This window comes from Linepithema humile, chromosome 7 (genome assembly GCF_040581485.1).
Source record: "Linepithema humile isolate Giens D197 chromosome 7, Lhum_UNIL_v1.0, whole genome shotgun sequence".
NCBI lineage: Eukaryota > Metazoa > Arthropoda > Insecta > Hymenoptera > Formicidae > Linepithema > Linepithema humile.
The window spans coordinates 16,423,275-16,430,769 of record NC_090134.1 but is presented as its reverse complement, the minus strand read 5'-3'; the positions used below and the strand labels follow the sequence as shown (position 1 = coordinate 16,430,769).

General features: G+C 40.0%; 1 long non-coding RNA gene across 1 annotated transcript; it reads left to right on the top strand.

The window, feature by feature from the left end:
- The first annotated feature begins 2,282 nt into the window (after window positions 1–2,282).
- Window positions 2,283–4,043, top strand: LOC137001107 (uncharacterized). Its single transcript, XR_010891230.1, has 2 exons — window positions 2,283–3,657; window positions 3,731–4,043. It is a non-coding gene; the product is annotated as an uncharacterized lncRNA (long non-coding RNA).
- The last annotated feature ends 3,452 nt before the right edge of the window (window positions 4,044–7,495 follow it).

Sequence of the window (7,495 nt, the reverse complement as noted above, 5' to 3'; positions counted from 1 at the left end):
TTCCATACGAACGAATCATCGTTCAGTTTGATTCGTCTCTGTGCGCATTTTATAATAAAACGCGATGCGATCGTTAGATTTTTAAAATATCGCGCAGCATTGTCATTCCTGTCACGGCTTTACGGTATACGAGTCGCATTATTACACATGACATATCGAAAACCACCGATCACCGTGCATGTGCTTTCACGCGGCGATAACTTGTCGCCATTTTTTCCTCTTTCCCAAAACGTGCAGGTGGAAAAATGGTTATGCGAGGTGCGGAGGAATGTGGAAAACTGGGTCTCGCGATAAATCAACGATAACGCGCCGAGCCAAATATAAATTCCCTCCGACCGCGGTGGCGGGGGTGGCACCAGTCGTGTGTGCGGATTTGTATTCGTGCCTATGCGTATGATAGGAAAAAAAAATTATAAACGCGTTGCCATTCCTCTACTTTGGACATCGGCCATGGTCACCACATGGTTCGGTATTTTAGGCGGCCGGTGGGTTTTGTCGATCCGCGCGCGCGAGGAATAGATGAAAAAGAGCGAATCGATGCACGGCGCGGTGCAAAAGCATTGAATCGTTGACGGCCGTTCGACCGTGAATTGAAATAGCCATTGTTATTCATTTAATCGTAGTAATTTGTTTCACCCTGCAATGCGATATCAGAAATACTAATACAATAACGTTACACATATTAATAGCAAAAAACTTAATTTGGATAAGACGAATCAAGTGAAGTAAAATCGTCCCTTTCTCTGCTTTCGCGCTGAACGATTTATTTCGTATTTGAATTTCTTTATTTCATATCTGAAATATAATAATCGTGTTATATGTAACTTTGTGCAAATGCGACGTCGATAAACCGTCGGTTCGGAGGCGCGCTAAGTTTCTAGGATTCACAAATCATCGATTTACAGTCACCAAACAGGATGATGGGTGAATGCCTACGGGCGTAATAGGCCCGCAGCCATAAGCGCCGGGGTGCTGACAAGATTTGCATGACAGTACCCCGTCATTACGCGGTTCGCCCAATCAAATGTCGAGCGCACACCGTTTGCTCATCGAGTGTTTATTGCCCATGCCCTATGTATATACACACATAGATTTGATTCTACGGAAACGTACACATGCTTGGTTGCATTAATAATCCGTCACTACGTAGAGAGCAATGCAGACCAAGAACACGAATTAGCATTACTTAAGATGTATCGGATGCCACGCGTTTCCTCTGCATAAACAAAAGATGTACCGCCAGACTGGTAAAAGAGAAATGTAATTATATTAAATTTTCAACTGATTCATTAATTTTTAAATTTTGACTTTCTGAATATAAATTGTTTACGTAAAATATTCTACGCAACTTAGAATGCTGGTCTTTAAAACTGAGAAATGACAATTTATATAATATTAAAGTAAAATTTCAAAATTATTTTGTAAATCCAGTAATGATAACGTATCAAATACTTAAATAAACTGCAAATAAATAAACGCGATCAACAGGTTTATGCCAGTTAATCAGAATTAATCGCAATGCGCAAAATAATAATGTAATATTCAACGTAGTAGCTTGTAAAAGAATGTTTTAAAGTTTGATTTAATATATTTATAACAATGTTTCTTTCGTGTATAATATATTAACGTGAAATATCGAATCGTATTTAACTCTTCATACACCTTACATTTGAGAATACGCTTGGTGCAATAGTCGTTCAGGAAAGGGACTATTTATCACTGGGAAACACAGGTCGAGACGGTAAGACACTATCTCGAGAAACTCAATATGACGGGTCGTTTTCCAGACGAAAAGAATGTTAAGTGAAGGGGTTAAGCTTATCTTCAGACTGATTCCACAAGCGTTTGTGGAAGAGGGAAGGAATTCGATCTACGACGTAATGCCGGCCGCTCTTATGCGATAGATAAAACTATGACATTAGTTTCTTTGATCTGAACTTGACACCTTTCTGCTCTACAACTCGGTTCGATAAAGACCACATCATAAATCAAATTATACAGTTTTGTTCTATGAAATATGGTCAAGAAATACTCTTTGGCGAGCATACACAAAACCGGTTTATGGGAGATTAAAATCTATGCAATATGTAATACGTTAAGATTAAAAAATGCAAATATTTTAAAACAGAAATCACTTTTAAATATTCATGAGATATAAAACGACGAAAATAGAGTCAAACAGCAGAATGACCGAAACATCTGTATACAGTCGAGTAAGTAAACATTGTTAGAGAATATACCATCGCGAATAACCAGCGTTTGGTCTTTCAGCTCGCTAATTTCTATCGTATTTTATAGAAGTAATTATTTTTGTGTAATATAATATTTGTTACACATAATAATATTTCGTTATACGCAATATCCAAATTATGTTTTACTTAAAAAAATTGCGGATAATTTCAAATTTACCCTCGTATATAGAACACATTGTTACAGTCGTAAGACTGAAAAAGATGTCGGCAAAGAATTGTTATTCTCTTTATTCCTTCCTATCCGGCGAGCCAAGCGTCGACCCACCGCGTCGGTGCCATTGAGGAACAATAAATGATTATTGTCGGGGCTATTACCGCCGGAGTGGTGACCAGGCCCCATTGGAACTGTTCAGCGGTCAGTTTCTCTCGGCGAATGTGGCCTCGTGTGTACAAGCGGCGTGCGTATACGTGCTGCCATTATTTCTCGTATCTCGCGAGCCCATGCACAGCGCACCCCCACCCGACGCCGTCGGCTGGCCTTTCAACCCCCCTGTACCTTGCACCGTCCCTAAAATACTGACGACACGAGCAAACAAACTGCATTCACTTAATTCGACGCGAGAGCCCGCGCAGAGGAAGATAAAGCGATTTTTCTGACAAGTCGCGAGATTTATTGCAGAATAGAGCGCGCGAGAAAAATTTCTTATTATCTGATTTATTCGGCGCAGCCAATAATAGCAATAAATAAATATTTGTGTCCACAATGTAATATTAAGACCAAAATTGCTACCAAAATTATTAATTAATTGTTAAAACATTTAGAATAGAAAAAGTAACGTAATTTATGTACAATTTTATATTATACGAAGACTATACGGTTTTTCCGGAGTTGTTTTTTTGTAAGACCAATTATTTGATACACTTGTTTGATATCTGCACACTCTGCGAAATCAATAATGACTCTCATTACAAGCAGTATGCGTATGACGCTACTAAAATGGCAAAATAGACGCGATACCACTCATCATCAATACTTATCAAATAGATCGTCATTTAACTATACGATATAACTGCTATTTAACTATACGATATACTGCTGCACTGTACAGCAATTATATGTACAATTTTATATTATATGAAGGCCATACATTTTTTCGCAAAGTTGTTTTTCTTGTAAGACCAATTATTTGATATACTTGTTTGATATCTGCACACTCTGCGAAATCAATAATGACTCTCATTAAGCAGTATACGTATGACGTGTGCTACTTAAATGCCAAAAATATATGCGATATGTCAATGTCACTCAATGTCAATACTTATCAAATAGATAAATCGTCATTTAATGCGGTATAAATACTACTGCTGCACTGTAAAGCAATCATTTTACGTGCAAGATTGCAACATGAAGTTAACATTGTTGTGTCTGATTGTGCTAATCGTTGCCGCCTTGGTTCAGGAGTCTGTAAGGTTTAACTTAAATTTGATTGCTTATTCGTAAATTCTTCGATAATAACGATATATTATCCTGTGCAAAGGAACATGGTATACATATACTTGGTAGGAAACTTGAATAGGATAACAACAACAACAACAACAACAACAACAGCTGAACCAGACAAGTAATGAATTAACATCTAAAAAAATAAAAAAATTTAATTGCTGCATAGAATAGTAATGTCAAAATGCTAAAACACAATGCTTCATAAGCACATCCCTTATAGTTCTACTGCACTAAAAAACAAAATGTCACTTGGAATTCCTAATAAAATTTGTGTACAATAAAGTGTGTTTAATTTTTATATATGATTAATAATATTATTTTGAAATAATAATATTAAATTAAGACGACGATGAATGTGTTACATATATTTACCGAATAGAAATATATATAATTTGCAGTTCAGTATATTATCACATTAATCGGCAGTAAAAACGTGTGATTACTTTTTCGAACCGCGGCCTTCGTTCCTCGCTCGCTTCGCACACCGCGATGTCTATTGTATAGACAATCTAAGGAATCAGCTGTTTATAGCTTGATTCAGTCTTCTTTAAAATCGACTGTCTCAAAAACTTGGCAAAGTCTTTGATGAAATTTCGGCGAGTAAAGACTTTCTTTTTTCGCACGTAATAAAATTCGCGTTTCTTAACTCAAGCCTCAATCATTTTTATTTCATTTTAATTTCACGTTTCTGACGTCTTTTAAACAATTTTGAAATATTATTTATTGGGAAAAAACAAACAAATAAAAAAAAAGTAATTTTTTAGTCATTTGCGTGCAAAAGAGCAGAATTAGTCATCTGTCGTGCGAGAACTCAAACACAATATGCAGTTTCCATACAAAACAGCGCGAATAATCATGCCAGATTCATGATTGTTATCGACCAAACAAAGTGCCCCATTTCACGCACAGCGAAAGCTATTGATCTTCCGAAAAGTGATCTCTTGAACGGTGTGGATCATTTTTCTTTCTTTGCGAACAGCTGAGAACCGTGCATTTCTTTCCTCTATTGTTGTCTCCTTTCCGAGCACGCATTCGAGGAATAACGCCTTTCGACCACGCTTAATGCAAAACCAACGTGACGCGGTGGACTGATGGGATATTACTAAGGTAAACACGCGACTCTGTATCATTTGCATTTCTATGGAACGCCGTCGTAACAACACAGATATCTCACATATGAGAGGCGTGAATTAATTAGAATGCTAAAACTTTAATCTCTAATGCGTAGGGTTACCGGTACGATTTCGCGACGCATCTAATATGTATAATTCAATTAGCAAATTAGCATTATTAAATGGCAATATTAGCACGTTTACATATTTTTCATTTTCCTCTATGCAAATTAATCAATCGTGATATATCCAAACAAAATCAGTGAAATTTTTTTACGATAAATTTTATGCCAATAAATTTATTTACAAAAGAAAGGATTAAAAATTATACATATTTAATTTTGTTTGTTATGTACGTATTGAAGAATATAATAGTGAAGCTTTGTTAATCATAATATTAATATTGTATCAGTGCTAAATTAATATTAGTCATCGCAAATGTTACAATAAAGTAGCAGGGAAGAAATGTATTATATTACAGAGTGAGTATTGTGTAAATATAAAAAATAATGGTGAATTGATGTATTAACAATAGAACAGCTCGTACAGGGCTGGTGTTCTTTAAATGAGAGCATTATGCATTAACGCAGATGTGAGCAAATTAGCATGCCATGAGTGGACCCGTTTAAATTCAATCCAACCGAAAGGGGCATCGTATCTGCATGAGAAAAGAGGACCCAATTTACTTAAATGGCGCTTCAAAAAGGACGTCCAAGCCAAATCGCCTCAGAAATATTACGCATGAATTCGTCTCTTCCATACCATTAAGTAGCGCAGCACAGATGTTATGCATCGCATATGGGCTTGGCAAAACGATGCAACAAGAATATTTTATGTGACTCTATATAAACTACAAACAAAGCTTTAAATAAGTATACTACAGTTTTTTGAATTTGTTATAAATAATATAATTTTTAGATCAACTCTCTGCAATTTTCAGGACAAATCGTAAAAAAAAACTAGCATCTATTTCAACAAATTAAATATTTTGTACACTAGAAATTGTTTAAAAAATTTTTTTTATATTTTGAAAATAAAGAAAAAAAAAACAAATCTCGCGCTGAACTATTACTTCGTGATTCTCACTTCTGTTATCTCGTTAGGCCAATAAAAGCCCGCGAGTCCTTTAAGGGCCGAAAACGAGCGAGGCGCAAAAGAAACGGAGGAGCGTGAGGATGTAAACGCCGCGAGCACGAGGCGGCCACGGTAATTACGTAAAGACTGCCGTGTAGACTCTCTCTCTATTACAATTTATAGTTCTCGCCGCGTAGCTCGTTCGAGGAGCTAATCGCCGGCCGGATCCTTCCGGTCGATAGTCGTAGCTTCGGCCCCCTCCCTCGTCGTGTTCACCGGCGTTGTAGGTGGCTGTACCCAGCCTCGGCAGGTGATTACTTTTCACCGTTACCGCGCCGTTTCTCTCGCAACGGGCGATGCATTTTCCCCTGCGCGACGCGTGCAATTACTTATCCCGCCGTTAGCGCCGTTAGGTACTGTCGTTGATGCGCGTTAGAGTCGCTCGGAAGAGGAGAGAAAGAAGGAGAGGAGGAGAGAGACCGTCGGACCCGACGAAGGGCAGCTCGCAGGCGAAGGATCGACGGAAGAAAGAGGGATGAAAGCTCGTAAACGCGGAAGCGCGGGAGGAGACGAGGAGACGGAGAAGCTCGAGAGGAGCCGCGCTGCCGGTCTGAAGGATGAAAGGATGAGGCCCCGTCGAAAGAAACGGAGAAAGAAAGATGAGGGCGGACGGGCGGAGGAGAGATGGGAACCGATGCGGGGCGGCGGTAGGGGTAAACGAGGTACGGAGCGGCGGCTTCAAGGCTCGATTATGTGATATAAAGTTGCCAGAGTGCGGGGTGACGCGAAGGAGGTCGGAGAGGGATGCACCCTCGTTGATTGAGCCGCCACCTCCAACGTGCCGTGAACACATGTGCTGGTGGCAACGCTCTGATTGGAAGCCAGATGGGCTCTTCAGCCTCTTACCTCCGAGCACAAACTCTCACCTCCTCTCTCGCTCCATTCCCCCCCCCCCCCGCGTCACGCCGCTTCGTCGCGGCGCTCCCGTCTTCGGCGTCTCCTTCTTCGATATCCGAAACTCGCAGCCACCCCCGCGCAAAGTACCGCAGTAGATGACTATCCCGCGTCGGTTGCCAGTGTTTCATCTGGATAGATGTCTGCGATTGCCACAGCCGGGCTTAGGACGAGGCGGATTTATCTGTGGGGGGGGGGGAAGAGCGTACCGCCGATCATAGAGTTTGCTCGCTGCGTCTTAGGACTAATACCGCGGCTTTCGGTATTCGGTATTCGTCCGGATTTATTTCGATTAGGTAAATTAGCATTTGACACATTATTGGCTTTATCTCTGATAGAGGAATATCCCTGAGTACACTCGGATCGTGCAAGTTTTTCTAACGCCGCTATCAAAAGTTCACGAAGGCTTTCGCGAAATAGCATCACGCTTTATTCAAGCTCGCGCCTTCTTTGTGCGCGCCGCGAGATGTGAAGACGTTCGTTCTAACGCCGAGCGCCGAAAGCTATTCAAAAAATCATTGAGAGAAGCCTACCGTTTTGCATTAATGGCGTCGTTTAAAGTTTGCAATGCTTGGCCATTTCTGCCTGATATGACGCGATAGAATACATATTAACGAATTCCGAGCCGCGAAAAACTTTCCGCGCGGCCGCAGAAGTGC